Below are 22,326 nucleotides of genomic sequence, written 5' to 3'. Positions count from 1 at the left end.
TTATTTATTTATTTATTTATTTATTTATTTATTTATTTATTTATTTAGTACAGAGATTATGTTGAGTCATAAACTTTGTAAGAGGAGAATGAGGACAGGGGCCATGAAAAAGTACATCTTGACTATTAATTAACATGAAGCTGCTTACTATAGGTGATACAGTTCAGTGGGAATGTTCCTCAGTATCATTATATTCCTCAAGAAATGGGATAAGATGATATTTGCTATGTTTTTGGTTAATTCTTACTCAAAATTATGATACATGCAAATACTATAAGAATTATGAAAAAAAGATTTTATGCCATTGTTGTCTTTCTAAAACAGGAATGGTTTAGCTCTTTATGAACTACTGTGGAGACATCTGGAAAATGAGAAAACTCATGATTTTAATAATAAAACTATCAGTAATTCTTTTTAAAAGCAAATACAATGTAAGGATGAACACAGCTATTGAGAGAGTTGGGGAGTATCATTTTAGAATTGGAGTATGGTCTCTGTTTTCCATTGGCATAAAAATATTTATTTGTTCTCTCCTTTTTTTTTTTTTTGACTTATTTTATTTGGGTTCAAGATAGGGTTTGGAATTGGGTAGGCAACCACTCTGATGACCTGATAGACAAGGATAAGAAGGACAGCAGAATTGTCAAGAGTTTGAGGTTCATTGTATTTATAAATATTTCTGACATATCACAAAATCCCATTACTTTTAATATAGTGCTTAGATTCCTATAACATTCTGAACTTCTCAAAATATGTCTCACATGTTGTAGTTAGTTCCCGGTGTAACAATTCAAAAAGGACACCAACCAGGGAAAATAGAAGAGTGAATTGTTCTCCTTATAATAGAAGGGACAATATCAGGATGGAGAGTATGAAAGAAATATATTCCAATGCCTGGACATATTCAAGTTCTTCAGGGAAGTGACCACCTTGCTTATTTAAGTCAATATGGTAGACTTTCTACCTAGCACTAACTAAAGCCCACAGTGGATGTTTTAATAAATGAATGTAATTGGGAAAGAAACTTGTTTTGTCATGATTCAGAGATAGCAAGAAGCTACAGGAAAGCACATAGAAGAAGAACTGTCCCAGATTTAGGATCAGACTTCATCCTAATGAAGTGGGTTCCCTATCACTAACATTGACTGCAAAGGCTGGACATTTGTCTTTTCTAGATGATTTAGAAGGTGTCTCTCTAAGGAATAGAAGAAAGTTGATATTGGGCGCCTGGGTGGCTCAGTCGTTGAGTGTCTGCCTTCGGCTCAGGTCATGATCCCAGGGTTCTGGAATCGAGCCCTGCATCGGGCTCCCTGCTCGGCGGGAAGCCTGCTTCTCCCTCTTCCACTCCCCTCTGCTTGTGTTCCCTCTCTCACTGTGTCTCTTTCTGTCAAATAAATAAAATCTTAAAAAAAAGAAGAAAGTAGATTTTAAGGAACATTCACATTTTAATTTTATAGGATCCTACTTTATATATCCTTTGCATACAAAAACTGCTGTCACCACCATCTAAATGAAATAACAAAGTAGTCAAAGTTTATTTTTATAAACCCCTCTTTCCATGTGAGATTCCCTCTCCTTTTAAAAACAGTCCTTCCATCTTCAACACCCTCAAAATCCGCACATCTACCTGCCACACACTGGCTCGCCTATTCCCTGTAGCTGTACTCTATACAATTTCAAATATCAAATTTCTGTTTTGTTTCTCAAACCAAAACAAAAACAGTTCTTATTGTGTTTTTGTGTTATCATCTGATGAAAGTAATTTAACAGAGGTTATGGATTTAAGATAGATTTAGCAGTCTCAGAGGGTATTTAAGCATGAGTTAATCCTTGTCAGTCTCTAAGTAGTCAGGCATAGGAGAGGTGAGAACCGGGAACCTCGGAGCTTTACTCGCCTCCTGGAGGCCAAGTTGTGCCTACTCACTTTCTTCATGACTCCCCTAGAGGTAGTGCTGTAAAAACATGTGCTGTGAATAGAGAAAACATGGTCTGGCACAACTTTGGCAAATATCTGAAATCATGAATCATAAATATATGAATGTGAAGAATTTCTTGTATTTTGAAAAAAAAATACATCATTAGGAACACAATCTTCCCGTGTTGCATTCAAATTTTCCATGGGGGTTAGCTGAATTTACTTCAGCAATCTTTCTCCTTTCTACCATGTTTTTTTCTTTTTACTGCCCCTACAGCCTTTGGTTCAGAGAACAGAAGCATCTACCTGAAGGAAACAGAGGTTCCCAGGATAACTAAATAGACAGGGAATAGAAGTGAGAAACAGAACATGTTCAGTTTTTTGGTGTTTGCTGGCTGACTTATTTTAGAACCCGTACAAGTTATCTTGTGCCTATTTTTAAGCCTGTGTACATGGATACGATGAAAGTGTGGTTTACATTTAAAATCTTTTTTAAATTAAGTTTTTCATTTTAATTCCATGTAGTTAACCCACAATGTTATATTAGTTCCAGTATGTTTAAAATCTTAAATGGTGTCATATATATTAACACAATACATAACTTATAGGAGAAAGACTACAAGGCTAAAATTATTTTCTTGATTTTGATAATAATTTATTAAAATAGTATATCCAACAGAAATTACATGCATTGTAAAAATCCATGTTTTTCTGACAGAGTGATCACAGAATGTGCCATGTTTAAAATAACCAATCTTCATTCTGTGTTTTTTCTTACACATGGTACTTGAAGTAAAACACTTAAGAGGAATCTAGACAATCCAAATGTTTGATTTTCAAAATGATTTCGCCAGGATCTTTGGGCTTAAATTTTTTCTCTCACTCCTGCTGAGAAAGTGCATACATTTTGAAATTTAGTCTATTTGAGCAATGCTTTTTTCCCTTTCAGCTGATAATAAGCATATGGGAGTGGGATTGAATTTGAGACAAGCTGTTGATCTCTATTGAACACCCCAAAAAAAAAATGTAAGGTCTCAAAAAAAATTTTTTTTAAACTAACTCTCCACTGATAGGCTAAAAATGAATTAGAAATTCAGTAAATTGATGTAAAATCATCCTGATGTGGGGCTTATAGGAAGAAAAGTGTGGTTGTGGTATATTTTATAATTGGGGTTGTGATTATTTTGCCTAGTCCTTAGAGTTATAAAGTTACAGTGTTCAAGGAAGAGAATTAAGAATCAGATAAGGATACAGATATTCACAAAATGGCAGCAAGAATATTATTATCATACCTTTTATGTCACCATTCTTTTGTTATCTTATGGTTTGCTATTTTTAGAACCATATCATTAGGAATAACATATATATCATTTTATATATTTAGATTGATAGATATCCTTCTCTACCCATAAGACTTTGAACATATAGAGACCATACATTAGAGATATGAACTGATTTTAAAGAACATAGTTATAAATTTTCTGCTGTTATATGTTGAGAGAGCAGGTTTCAGAGAAATCAAGTGGTATATCTAAAAGGAATTGAGAGACCTGGGTTTCATTTGTATCCTTATGATACTGGTTACACACAACCATTTACCTTTCCTGGTTTTCATTCTCTTTGTAAACCAACAAGGCTGAACCAGAATAGCCATTTCTTTTCTTTCTTTCTTTTTTTTTTTTTTTTAAGATTTATTTATTTGACAGAGAGAGAGACAGCGAGAGCAGGAACATAAGCAGGGGGAGTGGGAGAGGGAGAAGCAGGCTTCCCGCGGAGAGGGAGCCCGATGCGGGGCTCGATCCCAGGACCCTGGGATCATGACCTGAGCCGAAGGCAGACACTTAACGACTGAGCCACCCAGGCGCCCCCAGAATAGCCATTTCTAGCCCAAGTTAGTCTGACCAGAGTAAGGAATAGGTGTCTTAGAACATTTGTAAACTCATGAGGTCTCTGTTTGGGGCCTTCTGGCTTCCATTTTGTGGCCACTGTGCCCTCCCTCTTGCTCATCCTCTTTCTGTGTAAGACATTCGGGCCTAAGGGCCCATGAGATTTCCTACCAAGCTCTCTCCTTTTTGCCATTTTGCCAAGATTTATTGTGTCTTTTATAACGTGTTGTTTGGTTTAACCTCTGTTAAAATACCCAGATCCTATTCAATTAAACTCTGCTTTCAGCTAGCAACAAAAAATACTTGACTTTTTGAGGAACCTCCATACTGTTATCCAGAGTGGCTGCACCATTTTGCATTCCCACCAACAGTGCAAGAGGGTTTCCCTTTCTCTACATCCTCACCAACACTTGTTGTTTCTTGTGTTGCTGATTTTAGCCATTCTGACAGGTGTGAGGTGATATCTCATTGTAGTTTTGATTTGTATTTCCCTGATGATAAGTGATGTTGAGTATCTTTTCATGTGTCTATTAGCCATCTGAATGTCTTGTTTGGAAAAATATCTATTCGTGTCTTCTGCCCATTTTTTAACCGGATTATTTGTTTTTTGTGTGTTGAGTTTGATAAGTTCTTTATAGATTTTGGATGCTAACCTTTTATCAGATATGTCATTTGCAAATATCTTCTCCCTTTCTGTAGGGTGCTTTTTAGTTTTGTTGATTGTTTCCTTCACTGTACAGAAGTTTTTTATTTTGATGAAGTCCCAATAGTTTATTTGTCCTTTTGTTTCCTCGCCTCTGGAGACATAATCTAGAAAGAAGTAGCCATGGCTGATGTCAAAGAGGCTACTGCCTGTGTTCTCCTCTAGGATTTTTATGGTTTCAAATCTCATATCCACCAATTGCACCACTAGGTATTTACCCAAAGAATAACTCAAAGGGATATTTGCATCCTGATGTTTATAGCAGCATTATCTACAATAGCCAAATTATGGAAAGAGCCCAAGTGTCCATCAGCTGATGAATGGATAAAGAAGAGGTGGTACACACACACACACACACACACAGAGGAATATTACTCACCCATAAAAAAATGAAATCTTGCCATTTGCCATGATGTGAATGGAGCCAGAGAGTATTGTGCTAAGTGAAATAAGTCAGTCAGAGAAAGATAAATACCATATGATTTCACTCATATGTGCAATTTAAAAAACAAAACAAATGAGCAAAGGGGGGATGCAAACCAAGAAACAGACTCTTAACTAGAGAACAAATTGGTGATTGCTAGAGGGGAGGTAGGTGGTGGGGGGTGGGTTGAATAGGTGATGGGGATTAAAAATGCACTTGTGATGAGCACTGGGTGTTGTATGGAAGTGTTGAATCATGGTATTGCACACCTGAAACTAACATTACACTGTATGTTAACTAACTGGAACTTAAATAAAATAAAAACTTAAAAAAATAAATACTTGAATGTATCTAAATAACAGAATTACATGGTTTCCAAATTTTAGTATGCATTACTTGTTGAAAATCCACATTTGGATCCTGTTCCCTAGCGCCCTTTAACACCCATTTTTAACAAACTCCCCAACAGATTCTGATACTAGTTGAGAAACATTGCTATAAGATTTTTGCATATTACCAGTGATTTAGGATTTAATTCAAATTATAAGTGACCAGAGATGGAATATTTGGGGTTTGTGATTTGATGCTTCAAATCACAGAATTATACATAATTTTTTATAGGTTTTACTCCTTAAATTGTTCTCATTCTCTGGTGTGAGTGCTTATTACCTGCAAAATAATTGTTACTTTTTTTCCTATGAGATTTCCTATATAGTAGTTTTCTTTGCAATACTTAAAGTTCATGTATAAAAACATGGAATCACAATAGACAAAAGTGGAAGAAAATAGACTTTCAAAATTTCATTGAATAACAAAATACATAAATTTTGCTTTATCAAAACATAAAATTTAAAGGAATGTTTCAAAAAACTGTAGAAACAGATCTTCCCTAGATGACTCAGTATAGAAGTGCAAGGCAAAGTATAAGCTATTTTTATTTATTAGTTATTATTGTTTTCTCTAATTCCCCTCATATCCTCATTTTCATGGCTTATAAATGTTCTGCCTTTTTAATGAGCAAGTCTGTGAAATTCCTTAAAACCTATTACTCAATGTGTGGCCCTGGGCACTTATTAGAAATGTAGTCTTGGACTGACTCCAGACCTACACCAGACCTACTGAAGTAGAACCTGCATTTTATAAGATTCCTAGCTGATTTGTCTTTGTTTTAAAATTTGAGAAGCACTACCTTAAAATGCTTTTGTCTTGTGTTCTACCATACTGGAGTTTACTTCTAATCTGTTACTTTATGAAATGATAATTTTTTTAAAAGATTTTATTTATTTATTTGAGAGAGAGAGCATAAGAGAGCACAAACTGTGGAGAGGGAGAAGCAGGCTGCCCATCGAGCAGGGAGCCTGATGCAGGACTTGATCCCAGGACTCTGGGATCATGACCTAAGCTGAAGGCAGCTGCTTAACTGACTGAGCCACCCAGGTGCCCGTGAAATGATTTTTTAAATAACAGTGTTTCAAAGATAGCTGTATTGTTTTTGTACAAATTATACATGCCCATTTAAGATACTAAAATAATACTGAGAAATATAAATAAGGAAACTCACTCAACCACTCAGAAATGACATTATTAAAAAAAAGAAATAACATTATTACCATATGATAATTTCAGATATCTCTGTATACAGATACAGAGGTAGCTGTAGATAGGAAGATGGATGGATGCATGCATGGATGGGGAAAGGATGAGACAGAATTTTAGTGAGATGAAATCATGCTATATGTAAAACATTTAAAAATTAAGTTACTGAGTTAATTTTTCTAAATTCAGAATTGAGAATTTATTAAAAACAAAGAAATTTAAGTGAAAGGTATTGCTGAACCTGAAGCAATATATATGTATGTATTTTAAAAGAAGAGATAATTAGATTTTAAGAGTCTTATAAAATGTGATGATGTCATGGGATGGATGTGCTTAAAGTGTAGACATCTGTTATCTGTCAAATGAAGGATGGGGAAGTAAATATCATCACACTGCCTCACACTTCCACCTCCCAATTTTGTTTCTTCAAAAACAATATTTTTTCTAATATTCATTCTACAGTCATAATTTCAATAGTTGTTTGAGTTTATGTCTTTATTTAGGGTTGTACTTATCCATAGTACTTATCATAGCATCTCCCATCCTGAGTTTTTATTGTGATTCACTTTTTTTTTTTTAAAGATTCATTTATTTATTTGGGGGAGAGAAAGAGCGGGGAGGGGTGGGGCAAAGGGAGAATCTTAAGTAGACTCCATGCTGAGCTGGGGGCCCTACATGGGGCTTGAGATCATGACCTGAGGAGAAACCCAGTGCACCACCCAGGTGCCCCTATTTTGATTCATCTCTTAAATATAGGGATTTCATTAAATATTTTCAGCTGTCCCCAGGAAAGTCTAAGGAGAGTATTTGATTTCTATAACTTCTCGCATGCTTGAGGAGGTATGTTTTTAAATTTAATTTAATTTATTTTACTGAAAGGCCAAATTGCATGAATATATAATTCTTTTGTTGTTTAATACTGTAGATATCACTGTTTTCAGGTATTATTTGCTTTAAGAAATACCAGATCACTCTAATTCACCAATCCCCCTTGTAATTTACTGAATATATGCAAAATTCTTTTTCTGTGAAGTTTAATAACTTTATTAGAATATGTCTTATTTGCTATCAGTTTTTTTAACATCCATAGTGTGCCATAAGTTGCTGCAGCTTTGAGTTTTATTTCAGTACAGTTTTCTTCAATAATTAAAATTTTTTTTCTTTCTCATTTTACTTGTTCTTTTTTTAAGGAAGTCTCTCTGTGTGCTCAGAGTTCTTTGTTTTTCTTCTGTTTCAACCCAGTAGTAAGAGTAACACAGATTTTTGTAACAAGTAAGTTAATCACTCACTAGATTTTGATGCAGAGGTTTTGCCTTCTATACTCTCACTATCCTTTGGGAATTTAAAACAGCATTCTTTTCCGGAAGCTAATGAGTATTCTGAACTGTGGCCACACGGCAGAGGTGACTTGGAAAACACACAGAGTTATGGGAAGGTGTCCATCTGTTGATAATACAAATACCAAATTGTTGGCTGCTATCCCTAGAAGGTACATATGTCCCAAAGCCAACATGTAGCTCATAAGCTTCCTCTCTCAGAAGATACATAGTTTCCTCTCTGATAAAGATAAATGGTATGATACCAAGAGTACAAGTGACAAGAGAAAAAAAATAGATAAATTTACTTGATCAAAATTAAAAATCTTTGTGCTTCAAAGGACATCATCCATGAAGTGAAAAGATAATCTACAGAATGGAAGAAAATATTTGAAATCATATATCAGATAGTGTAGATATTTACATCTAAAATATATGCACAACTTTTACAACTCAATAATCAAAAGACAAACAGCCAAGTTAAAAAAATGGGCAAAGGGTCTGAATAGATATTTTTCTACAGGAGATGTACAATTGGCCAGTAAGCACAAGAAAAGATGCTTAGCATCATTAGCCATCAGGGAAATGCAAATCAAAACAACAATGAGAACTTACTTTACACCTACTAAGATGGTTATGTTGAAAAAGACGGTAACAAGTGTTGATGAGGATGTGGAGAAGGTAGAACTCTTGTATATTACCAGTGGGCTTGTAAAATGGTGCAGCTGCTTTGGAAAACAGTCTGGCAATTTCATTTCTCAAAAGGTTACATATAGATTTACCATATAACCCAGCAGTTCCCCCTCCTTGGTATATACTCAAGAGAAATGGGAACATATGTTCATGCAAAAACTTGTACATGGGTGTTTATGGTAGCAGCTTTATAATATACCCCAAAGAGAAACAACCATATACCTATCAATGGATGAATGGATAAGTGAAATGTGATATAGCCATACAAAGGAATATTACTTAGAAATAAAAAGGTGTTAAGTACTGATACAAGCTATAACATGGATGAACCTTGAAAACATTATGCTAAGTAAAAGGAGCCAGTCACAAAAGATCTCATATAACATGATGCCATTCATATGAAGTATTCAGAATAGGCAAATCTATAAAAACACAAAGTAGTTTAGTGGTTGCCAAGGGCTGGGGGGTGGATGGGATACAGAGCCACTGCTAACGGGTGAGTGAGTACAGGGTGTTTTGGGGAGGCTGCAAATGTTCTAAAAATAGGTTTGGTGATGGTTGTATAGCTCTGTTAATATACTAAAAACCATTGAATTGTGTACTTTAAGTAGGTAAATTTTATGCTATGTGAATTATATGCCAGTAAGTCATAAAAAAGTGGGGTGCAGTCTTACTTCCAGGTTTATCTTTGGTCACTCATCATGCATTCTTATTGTGGACGCTGAGCCATCTCCCTAGCCTGATCTTGCTCCCCAAGGTCACAGCCTCTGCTCACTCTCCCTTGTATCCTTTCTGTATCCCTGTTGATGCTGTTCCCTCTTCTCTTCAACCCAGGTGTTTCATTTCATGGTGGTGGTGAAGATGGAGCTAAGTGGATAGAGGTGGTTTTATTCTTTCCTTGTTCTCTTTTTAGTTTTAAGTCACTACATAATTATATCCTGCTTACCGCCCAAGGCCTTCTCTTTTGATTCCAAAAACCTCTTGTGAAAGTAAAAATCTAAACTTGGACAATTTTTTAATGGTTGTTTTTTGAAATTAGGGCTGTGGGAAATATTTCATAATTCAAAAGAGTTGTAACTTTTGCTGGTAGCTTTGCATGCCTGGATAAAGTATAAACACATTTGAACCAAATTATGTTTTTCAAACCTGCTGGCTTTTGAGAATTCCACTGGTCTTATTATTATTTTTTTAATCCTTTGTTAACAATGAGGATTATTTTTTTTCTCTTGTCCAGAAAAACATTTCATAAACTAGTTTTAAACCCAATATTCTTACTTTTTTGAAGTCAGTTATTATTCCAAAGTTTTTTCTCAACTGCTCACATCCTGAGAAAGATCACACTGCTTAGTCTCACAGGAGACATTATTGGTATTACAAAACAAATTTGATCATGTATAATGAGACAGGAAAGTGCCAAGCCTGCCAGTGTGCCTTAATGCTGCTCAGGGCTTTCTTTTTCCAGTGAACTCTGTCTGAAAACAAATTAGAATGAAAAGCCTCCTCAGTGAGAATATGGAATCATATCAAAGAAAATGTCCAAGCCATTGGAGTATTTCTGACACCCAACAATTCTCTTCCAGACCAGGGACATATTAGGCAAATTTACTTCCAACTTCTAAACCTGAAATTTCCCCCATTGCCCTTTTCACCTTACTAATTGCAGTCACATTTATATTAAGACCCTTCTGTTACTTTTGGAAGAGCATTATTAGAGTCTGAAATGTATATATATATATGTATGTGTATTTTTTAAATAGGTAATACATTTATATAGTTTCAAATTTTAAAACTTATGTAAACAGGAATAGAAGGAATCAAGTGAAAATTCTCTCCTATCTCTCCCTGCACCCTGTTTGCATTTCCATAGGCAATCAGTTTAGTTGGTCTTCTGTTTCTTGCATATTCTTCAAGAAACATTCTATAAATTTAGAAGCAAATATGTTGAGGACTGTATATTTCTTTTTTATACAAATGATAGTGACTATATAGTTGTATTGTACGTTTTTCTTTCACTTTATAAGAAGTCTTGAAGATAGTTCTGCAATGGGGCATCAGATTCTCCCATTTTTAAAATTTGCAATGTGATCTCTTATGTGGGCATACTATAAGTTTTTGATACAGTGACCTTTCTTGGATATTTAGGTTTCTTTAGAGATTCATCTGAATTCCATGTATGAATAGTTCTTTTTATTAGTGAGTAGTATTCCATGGTATAGATGTACCATAGTTTATTTAACCATTCACTCATTGAAGGACATCTGGGTTGTTTCCAGCTTTGAGCTATTACAGGTTAGCTGCTCTGAACATTTGTGTGCAGGTTTTTTTGTGAACATAAATTTTTATTTTTCTGACATTAATGCCTAAGTGTGCAATTGCTGGGTTACATAGTATTTGCATGTTTAGTTTTTTTAAGAAATAGCCAAACTTTCCCAGAGTGGCTGTACCATTTACATTCCCATCAGCAATGTGTGAATGATTCAGTTTCCCACACCCTCCTAGCCTTTGGTGTTGGAATCTTATTATTTTGGCCATTCTATCAGGTATTTAAGGGGTCTAATTTTTAAATTATGAAATATTACAAACTTTATTCAGTAAGAAACATCCAGAAAATTATAGTGGACTTCTATTTTTCCAACATGGGATGATTCTTCAAAGATAAATCACAAGTTAAAGATTATACTGTACAATTTTTAAAGTTAAATTTAATATTTTTTTGGACTCCTTTTATCTCCCATTATTTTCTTTTCCATTATTTTTTTACCTTCACAGATTTTTCTTTGAGAGTATTAAGATGGTAGTAAACGTGATTTTTATTTTTGCTATTCAATCTGACAGAATTTATAGTTCTGTGGTTCTACTGGAAGAGACTTCTGACTGATAATACCCTATGAGAGGTACACAAGGCATTTTACTGAGATTAAACTTTAGTCTTCTGATTTTAGAATCCTCACAATTGCAGTATGTTAAAATGTTAATTCTCTAAGATATTGCCAAGAGACAGATGGGATAATTATCTACATATCAAATATAATTGTTTGGAAGCTACAAATTAAATCATGAGCTAAATTTCTTATGCATGTAGCTTAGGTCTAGTGAATTCCCTTGAAGAATTTTAAGTCAACAGCTTTAAAGACCACCACAGCTATATTTAAAATTAGTGTTTTGCCTTCGTATCTGCTAAATAGCTATATTATCTATTTATAACTTCATGTAAAATATCTCACAGTGTTTTTGCTTTTCATTTTGCTTGAACATTTTCTGCTTTTGATGTGCCACTAACTTTTTCTCTAGATGACTCTTACCCTCTGATCTCTCTTCCTTCATTATTTTTCTCAGTGAAGTCTCTGCTGGCCTCTGTAATACTTACACAGGGGCCATGCAAATCTTCCTCTGTATTGTTCCAGTTTTCGTGTATGTGCCGCCAAAGTGAGCACTTCTGAGCTCTGGGCCAGGTTTTATGCTCCTTCCATAGGTTTCCTTCACTCTTGTTTCATAAATATGTCCTGGCAGTTCCTCAAGCCCTTCTCATCCATTAACAGAACCTTTTACTTCTTGTCCTCATGAGGAGGACCATAGCTTTTTTTCTTCATTGCTGCTTCTCCAATGCCAACCTTGGCACTTTCCCCATAGTAGGCACTGAATAAATATATATATTTTTGTTGAATGGTCGAGGGAATGAAACAATGGACTTACCTCCCAATCTCTAAGTTCCATGGGACTGTTCAGTATTCTTTCTCCACTGAGTTATTTGTTCCTAACTCTTGTTTCTTTGAACAGGTTGATGAACTCAAAAGGGAAATTATGTAAGAAGGGAGTATTGTAGAGAGTTGTCCTGGGTTTGGTTTCCTCTAACCATTTGCATGTATCTTAGACTGATATAGCTCCATCTCCTTCATCTTATATCTTATCTTTTGGCAAATCAGAGTTCTATAAAAATCTATGTCAAATCAGTGTCAAATCGGTGATTTCTGAAGTTTTATATTCATAAGTGCTATCAGGTTCATCTATTTTCTTGTCTTGAAAAGACTTGATGTCATTTCGTGGCTTTGTCCGTGGGAGAGTAATGCATATTTGGGTCAATTCATAGAAAGTAACTAAGAAATTCTAACTAAACAGAAAGTAAAGTTTAGAAACTATATTCTCTTAATAGATAAGTTAGGCAGATTATGGCTTAGTGTAAATGACTTAGTTAAACCATTTATATCATGATTTTAAAATTATGAATGCTCTTTTATATTTCTTCCTTTTGTAAATTAAACATATACACAATTTTTAATTAGACAGAGAAAATGATTTGTTTAAAGTGTTTGATCACCTCATGTTTAAAAAATAAACATATTTCTTTAATATTTGAACAAGTAACATTTACATATATTAATAATTGATAGCTATAGATGAATGTAGTGAAAAGTCTTTCTCCCCAATCTTGTCCTCAAGCCAGTTTTCAGCTGTACCTCCAATCAATAAACATTTTTCTTAGTTTCATAATATCATCTCATCTCACAGGAAATGGCTTGTTTAAAAGTGTAGAGTATATTATCAGATAATTAAAATAACTTTTCTATAACCAAAAAGTGAGTCTCTTAAAATTAGTGCTGCTAAAATGTAGCAAAATAGGTCATGGCAGAAGATAGGCTATCTTCCTAACTAGAGCAGAGATCAGCAAATTTTTCCTATGTAAAGCACCAGATAGCAATTATTTTAAGCCCTGGAGGCCATATAGTCTTTTCTACAACTATTCAACTCTGCTGTTGTAATTTAAAAGTATCCATAGAAAATATGTAGATGAATGAGCACATTTGAGCTTGAATAAAACTTTATTTGTTTGAAATTTGTTTTTCATAAAATTTTCACATGCTATGAAATATTATTCTTCTTTGAATTTGTTTCCAGCCATTTAAAAATATAAAATCAATCTTAGTTCACAGGTTATAAAATAACAAACAGTGGGCAGGATTTGGCTTCTTGGCTATTTGCTGACTCCTGATGTGGATCAAGATAATGTGGGTTCTAACACAATTTCATTTCTAATTGATTTTTTCTTATATATATTTAAAATACTGTTTATTAAATATCTTAATGTTTTTTGTCTTATATGTCCAATTCAATATATTAGGGAAGAAGATGTAACAATTGTTGCATGATGGTTAAGTGCTAGACACTTTTTTTTTGGTACATTATCTCATTTAGTCCAGTCACCAACTGTGTGAGGTAGATATTCTATTTTATAGATAAAGTAATGAGGAAGAAGGGGATTAGTAACATTCCCAAAGTTATATACTTGCTAAGAGGTGGACTGTAGTACTTAACGGAGGCTTATCACATTCTATGTTTATAGAATTGAACAACTATTTTTCAGCCACATAAATGTGCTGCTTCCACTTAGAGTTCTATGCTCGTGTTTAGGTGTTTCTAGCTTTGTTGTTTTTTATTTGTTGGTTGTGCTGTTATTTTCTCAAAGCTATAAACAGGAAAATTGAATTCATATTTATTTTCATTACATAATTTTCACCTCAGTGATTTTGCTTTACCTAGCTTCCTTTTAAGGGGAACTGGATTGGAAAATAGGCAAATGGAGTTTAAATACAGAGTAATTTTTTTTTTCAAATATGGTCCCTGTCTTGCAGTTATATGTATAATTCAATTTTTAATTTTGCAATTTCAGTTCATTTCCTCTTGAATCCTCAAATGTTTAGAACATATGATGACACACCAATATTGGGAGATTGTTTTTCACAATGGTTAGAGGAAGAATAAAGTGCTTTTGTATGGGGATTATAAAATATGTTAAAGTACATATTCTTTTTTCTGGACTTAAAAACAATTAAGAGTGATCCTTTTATTCAGCAACAGTATTGAATTACAGTCACAATGCTGATAGTAAAATTTGCTACCCTTCAAAATAGAATTCAACACAAAAAACATTTTAATTCACTTTATTATTTAAATTTATACATACCTTCATTGACACTGATTTATTTCATAGAGATTATTTCAAAATATGTAAGGATTCATTAAAGTATTTGAACAGGATTGTTAAAGTAAAAGCAAAAACTAAATAGCATACCGTTGTAACTAATATCGCTTGTTTGGAAAAGGTTACATTTTAAGTTTATTTAAATCTTGCACTAATAGTTTGAAATATGTTAATTAATTGGGTGGTTGGGACCTTCTACACTCATCAGCTATGCCATAAAATATTTTCTCTTCAGTTCTGGGAAATACCCATTTTGGAAGCCCTTTTTAGGGATTTGTGGGTTAATCTCTGGTCTACAGGAGCATTCTGTAATTAAATAATTACATTATTGGTTCCAAATCATAGAGTTTTAGAGATCAGACTATTTCTTTTTTTTGGTGATTGTTTAAAAGCTAATCATTAGAAGATTAGCTGAATGGCCTGTAGATGTCAGAGACAATGATTTATTTCATATCTGCCTCCAAAATTTAAAGCAGAAGCTAATACTGAGATCATGCCATTGCATTTTGTTTTATTGATAAGAGTTACAGTCATTACTTAATGACTACCAAGATAAATGAGGGGGGAAAATGCCCCTAGTTTATTTAAAATAAAAACTAAATATTGTGTGTGGTTAAATTGAAAACAGCTGGAAAGAATGTAGACTAATGCTATCCTAAATTAGAGACATTAATATCATTAAAAACATTAGTTGGACTTAAATTTAAAAAATTTTATACACTGGAAAATATTAACATTTTGAGATTTATAGGCATAAATCAGAAATCTATAGCTAAGACATGATAAGTGTGTTGAAAAATATCAATGTATAAATAGTTACACTTTATAATACATGCCATAATGATTTAAGAAAGCCCTATGAGGTCACTGTATTCCCAGCAGCCCATGCAGTGCCCAATACCTGTGAGGTATGCAAATATTTATTGAATTAATGAGTGACACCTATCTTCTGTATACTTCGTTTCCTAAAGAAAAATACTGTTTTCTTATATAGTTATATCAACCCTCAGTGGAAATAGTACTATTATTTCTTTTTATAACCAAAGTACTATTATAATAGTACTATTATTTCTTTTTATAACCAAAAAAGCTGAATATAAATCAAAGAAGTTTATAATGGATAATTTTATTAAAATATATTAGTTATTTTCAATTTTCACTTGTATTTGTATTTGATTTTTGTCTTCAGGAAGATATTTGACAATATTTTGCATGGAATTTATGAAATGCCCTTGCTTACGCAAAATATAAAACTGTGTAACATAAAACAAAGCAGAGGTTAAAGCCATTTTTTAAAATTTTAATTGAAATAGAGCTGACATACATTATACTAGTTTCAGTTGTACAACATAGTGATTCAACAATTATATACATTATGATATACTCACCATGATAAGTATAGTTACCATCTGTCACCATACAAAGTTATTACAATATTATTGACTATTTCCTATGCTCTACTTTTCGTCCCTGTGACTTATTTTATAACTGGAAGTTTATACCTCTTAATGGATAAAGGGGATTAAGAGGTACAAATCCATTTATTTATTTTTCATTCAAATAGAGTTAGCATTTCATGGAAGTACATATTTCATTTCTCAAGCTCTAATCCTCTTAATACATTTTAAAGTTAAATTTCCAACTGGTTGGTGCTAAGATAATAAACACAAGTCAGAAAATTTTAAGAATAATCAGTATAGTCAAATGGTCTACTGAAAATTGGATCTTACAATTTAGTAAAACCTAATTTTAATCTAGCTTGATATTATGTATAGTCATTGATACTTTGAATTAGGGTTCCCTATGAACATAATTACTTATCACTTGTATTATATATAACACCTTTGTTTAATAAGGTAGCAATGCCAACAGAACCAAGGTTATAAAAATATACAAAAAAAGTGAGCATGATTCAAAAATAATTTTTTGAGGGGCCTTTTTTTTTAAGAGCCCAAATTGAGCTAAATTGTATTACATTCTCTCAAATATTTGTTAGAGTGGCTTTCAATTATCATTATCTAATTATCATTAGAATTATCATTAACTGATTTAGGCCTCTCTGGCTTTCCAATTTCCTATGTGTGACAGATACTACCTTTAAATGAGTATTGTTCACATTCACATACTTTTACAAATAGATGACAATTGAAAAATTGGAATTTTATCTTTGAAATTTCAAATATAAAGCCAAACTAGGGGCGCCTCGGTGGCTCAGTTGATTAAGCGTCTGCCTTTAGCTCAGGTCATGATCTCAGGGTCCTGCGGTCCACCCCTGTTTTGGGCCCCCTGCTTAGGGGGCAGTCTGCTTCTCCCTCTGCCCTTTCCCCTGCTCATTCTCTCTCTCTCTCAAATAAATAAATAACATCTTAAAAAAAAAATAAAGCCAAACTAAAGAAAATTGAGATAGTGGTTGGCCATGTGGGGAACACTATCATAGTGGCCTTACCTAGATGAGGCCCATGGTGTAGTGTCTCAGACTCATCCTAGAATGCTTCTGATTTTGTGAGGCATCCAGAACTGTGCAATTTTCAAATCAACTGCTTCATGTTTAGCAAGCAAAAGTATGGTTGAGATAGAAACCGTAAAGTTAGGGTAATGACTTTGTTCACATATGATTTTCCACGCAAAATCATATGCGTGGAAAGGGAAATTATAATCAGAATTATACTTTGGTAACATGGACTCAGAAATAGAGAAAAGGCAAGTGTGTGATTTGGAATAGTCTGTAATATGTAGTCCATGTTGTAGCTAATCTCTAGTAGGAGAATTATAGAATTTTCCTCTGTATTGAGGTTGACAGTTCATCTCTTCCATTGAGATGATTCAGCATAGAGAAATCAGTGAAGTTGTGTCCGTTCTATAATGTAGTCTGCTTTTTCTTGCAGTGGACTTTAAGATCTACTTATTGTACATTGATAAAAATGTATAAACTTTTTTTTTTGGTGGATTTTGAATTTGCTTCATCTCCAGGTTTTACCTTTTAATCAAATGCCTAAGAAGTAGGCACCATTTCTTTTCCCTTAAGAAATTCTAAAGGCTAAGATGGAGGCTTTCTTTTAATATGTTTTTTTCCTACTTAATGTTAATTTAGTTCTCAACAGCTTTCTTGGTTTCCCCATTTCCTCCCTATTCTTCATCTGAGAATAGTCTCAGGACATAGACATTTCTGTATCAGCTCAAATAATTAGTCTCCCAAGTCTAGCAAATACATGTTAATAATAATTCTGTGGCTTGCACATATTTATTGCCTGGAGCAGGATTTCAAAATGAGAAAGTTTAAAGTACCGTACCTAGTCAGTTGTGTACTTTGAATGCAGAGACAATTTCCCTGATAGTCTTGTAGGAAATCAATTTACTCCATAGAACAATACCTCCATTTATGATTTTCTCTCAAAGTATGAATGTACTGAAAATGGTTATCTATCAAAGGCATTCAACATTGAAGTAGAGACACTCATTGACTGTGGGAGGCAATCTTTGCAAATTGTGGTTTTCTGAGATAGTGAATTACATATCTTTTTTAAAAAGATTTATTTATTTGAGACAGAGAGAGAGACAGCATGCACGTGCGAGCTGAGGGAGGGGCAGAGGGAGAGGAAGAAGCAGACTCCTAGCTGAGCATGGAGCCCGTAGCCTGGCTAGATCCCAGGACCTTGAGATCCTGAAATCATGACGTGAACTGAAATCAAGAGTCGGATGCTTAACTGACTGAGCCACCCAGGTGCCCTGTGACTCACATATCTTATGGGAAACAATTCTCTCCTTCCCCGCCCCCCCATCCATCACATTCCAAGCTTTTGTCCAGAGTGCAAGAATACTGGGCCTTAATGATAGATATCAGGCATTATCTCAAATTGCAAATGAAAGCCCACTTTCAACTAATAAAATTATTTGTGGCCTGACTGCCTATGAGAAGACAAGTCCCTTGGCCCAGGCAATATGGTACAAGTGGAGAGGCCTTTGCTGTCTCCCACGTATTCAATCTATCCACTCTTTCAGTGCCTTGACCTTCATATTCTTAGCACTTATTCCAATTTGTAATTGAACATTTATTGTTATGTTTTTTCATATTTTTATTCTTTTGACCATAATATAAGCTTTGTGAGAACAGAGGCTATTTTTTCTGTTGTTCACTGCTTTATACATGATGCCAAGCACAATAGAAGGCATAAAAAATATTGAGTAAATGAATAAATGCTTCATGTAACCAAGCTGAGATTCTTCTTTCCACATGAATAGATTTAAAGAAATGCTAGATTTCTGACCAGTTGGGAAACTATTCAAATCTCATTTTATAGGTAGGGAGATTAAGCATCCCTGAAGATGGAAGAAACTGAAAATTTTCCAAATGCATTTTGGTCCACAAGAGTGCTATCAATTAATGTTAGTACAGTTGACTCCTATTTATACTCACTTCTTTCTGGATCATCATATTTCCCTTTTTAAATGATTCTTGTAGTTATGAGACATGAAGATATGAAGACATCTCCATAGAGAAATAAGGATTATGATCTCTTTTTGTAATTGAGGATACTTTTCTTGTTATACATAGAGTCCTGAGAAGTCCAATAATTGTTAAACATTGAAAGAGAGCTTCACTACATCAGTAGCTTTTCTCATACTATTCTGTTAGCATCAAAATGAAAACTGTTCTTTAGAAGATATTAGCAGGTGTTAAGCAATACCCAAGTTGGATTGTGATATTATTGATAATCCACTTTGTCACTATCTTGACAATACACATTCTAGTCATGATATCATTTATATAATCCTTGGTTTGCCCAGAGAAAGAATGGAAATATAGTGTGACCTGTCAGAGGTCTCTGTGTATGTCGGTTATTGGAGAATTTCCTTTGCTTTTGAATTGCTGCTTGAGAAGGGGTAACCTTTGAATGGCCAAAATGTACTTGGGAGGAAACAGTGTTTCTAGGATCAAATGGAGGAGTAAGCTGTCTGAGCCCCTTTAGTTCATTGCAGTGTTTTTTGTTATAAGTCATATGGTTTTAAGCCTTGGTTTATAAGAAGAGCTCAATAATTTGATTATTCATCAAAGCACATTAATAGAGTGGAAGATTATCCTATAAACATTCCTTTAACATGTAAAAGTTCAGATAGAGAGTGGAAGTAACTGACTTTGGCTCAGCTATAGGGAATAGTTGGATCCATTAAAAAGTATGTTCTTGTTGATAAATTATTGGGGATTGCAATATAGTCACAATTTTTCTACTTTTTTCTTTTTATTTCATTTAATAAATATTATGCACATTGAATTCTGCTAGGTATGAGGAAAATTCAGTGATGAAATTAGAAACATATGGTCTCAGGATTATATATGTCTTCTCTCTTGTTTATTTCTACAGTTTCCTTCTTTTCTGGTTAATACGACTCATGTTCCAAGATTGCGCTTGGAAATGTTAAAGAGTTCCAGGATGTTAAGTTTAAAAATGAACTTAGCTGTTGAATGGTTCTGTTGATGTTAGTCCTGGAAACTCAATTTGATGTCCAAATACATTACATGGAAACTGTACGAATCACCTACTTAGCCCTGTTTTTTGCTTGGCTACTGCTGGTGTTTATGATACTATTCAGAGTCAGAATGAGTTGTTCCTGGCAGCATGTACTGTTAGCCCAAACTCTGATGTTTTAAAAAGATGTTTTATGGACTGAAGTTTTAAATCAGAATATTATTTCTGTTGATCCTCATTTGCTATCACTGTGAAATAAATAAATGCCAACATGTGATAGGACATCCCTTTCCCAAGAGGGGAGAAAAGACTAATGAAGACATGTTTACTAAAAAAACTCACTTTACTCTGTAGTGTTGAGCAAAGGAAGCTGAAACACGAATTTGAGTTTCTTTTTTATTAATTTTTCATTTTCTTATTTTTATTTTTTTCAAGTTTTTATTTAAATTCCAGTTATTTAACATACAGTGTAATATTATTTTCAGGTGTCGAATTTAGTGATTTATCATTTACATATAACACCCTGTGCTCATCACAACAAGTGCCCTCCTTCATACCCATCACCTATTTAACCCATTCCCCGCCCACCTCCCCTCTAGTAACTCTCAGTTTGTTCTCCATAGTTAAGAGTCTCTTTCCTGGTTTGCCTCTTTTTTATTCCCCTGTGTTCATCTGTTTGTTTCTTAAAAATTCCACATATGAGTGAAATCATATGGTATTTGTCTTTCTCTGACTGACCTATTTCGCTTAGCATAATACTCTCTAGCTCTATCCACGTCCTTACAAATGGCAAGATTTCATTTTTATGGCTGAGTAATATTCCATTGTGTATATATACACCACATCTTCTTTATTTATCAGTCGATAAATATTAGGATACATTTGGGCTCTTTCCATACTTTGGCTGTTGTTGATAATGCTACTATAAACATAGGGTTCATGTGCCCCTTCGAATCACTATTTTTATAGTATCCTTTGGGTAAATATCTAGTAGTGCAATTGCTGGATTGTAGGGTAGTTCTATTTTAACCCTTTGAGGAACCTCCATACTGTTTTCCAGAGTGGCTGCATGAGTTTGCATTCCCATCAACAGTGTAAGTGGGTTCCTCTTTCTCTACATCCTCAGCAACACTTGTTGTTTCTTGTGTTGTTGATTTTAGCCATTCTGACAGGTATGAGGTGATATCTCATTGTAGTTTTGATTTCCCTGATGGTGAGTGATGTTGAGCATCTTTTCATGTGTCTATTAGCCATCTGAATGTCTTCTTTGGAAAAATGTCTATTTGTATCTTCTGCCCATTTTTCAACTGGATTATTTGTTTTTTGGGTGTTGAGTTTGATAAGTCCATTATAGATTTTGGATGCTAACCTTTTATCAGATATGTCATTTGCAAATATCTTCTTCCTTTCTGTAGGTTGCCAACATTTTAGTTTTGTTGATTGTTTCCTTCACTCTGCAGAAGCTTTTTATTTTGATGAAGTCCAATAGTTTATTTTTGCTTTTATTTCCTTTGACTGAGGAGACCATATCTAGAAAGAAGTTGCTATGGCCAATGTCAAAGAGGTTGCTGCCTGTGTTCTCTAGCATTTTGATAGTTTCTTTCTCACATTTAGGTCTTTCAACCATTTTGGATTTATTTTTGTGTATGGTATAAGAAAGTGGTCCAGCTTCGGGGTGCCTGGGTGGCTCAGTCATTAAGCGTCTGCCTTCGGCTCAGGTCATGGTCCCAGGGTCATGGGATCGAGCCCCTCATCGGGCTCCCTGCTCAGCGGGAGGCCTGCTTCTCCCTCTCCCACTCCCCCTGCTTGTGTTCCCTCTCTTGCTGTGTCTCTCTCTGTCAAATAAATAAATAAAATCTTTAAAAAAAAAAAAAGTGGTCCAGCTTCATTTTTTTTGCATGTTGCTGTCCAGTTTTCCCAACACCATTTGTTGAAGAGGCTGTCTTTTTTCCATTGAATATTCTTTCCTGCTTTGTCAAAGATTAGTTGACCATATGGTTGTGGGTTTATTTCTGGGTTTTCTATTCTGTTCCATTGATCTATGTGTCTGTTTCTGTACCAGTACTATACTATCCTGATGACTACAGCTTTGTAATATAACTTGAAGTCTGGAATTGTGATGCCTCCAGCTTTGTTTTTTTTTTCAACATTACTTTGGCTATTTGAGGTCTTTCGTGGTTCCATACAAATTTTAGAATTTAGAATCTAGCTCTGTGAAAATTGCTGGTGGTATTTTGATAGGGATTGCATTGAATGTGTAGGTTGCTTTGGGTAGTATAGACATTTTAATATTTGTTCTTCCAATCCATGAGCATGGAATATTTTTCCATTTCTTTGTGTCATCTTCAATT

General features: G+C 34.2%; 1 protein-coding gene and 1 non-coding gene across 3 annotated transcripts in view; one reads left to right on the top strand and one right to left on the bottom strand.

Moving 5' to 3' along the window:
* KCNT2 (potassium sodium-activated channel subfamily T member 2) overlaps positions 1-22,326 on the top strand; it is a 379,267-nt gene that overhangs the window by 48,364 nt on the left and 308,577 nt on the right. The gene's annotated exons all lie outside the window — the stretch shown is intronic.
* LOC118014592 lies at positions 11,859-11,967 on the bottom strand. Its single transcript, XR_004680304.1, has one exon. It is a non-coding gene; the product is annotated as a U6 spliceosomal RNA (small nuclear RNA).

This window comes from Mirounga leonina, unplaced genomic scaffold, assembly GCF_011800145.1.
Source record: "Mirounga leonina isolate KUSES-001 unplaced genomic scaffold, KU_Mleo_1.0 Mir_154, whole genome shotgun sequence".
NCBI classification, from domain to species: Eukaryota; Metazoa; Chordata; class Mammalia; order Carnivora; family Phocidae; genus Mirounga; species Mirounga leonina.
The sequence above is the reverse complement of the archived record's forward strand: the minus strand, read 5'-3'. Positions and strand labels throughout refer to the sequence as shown.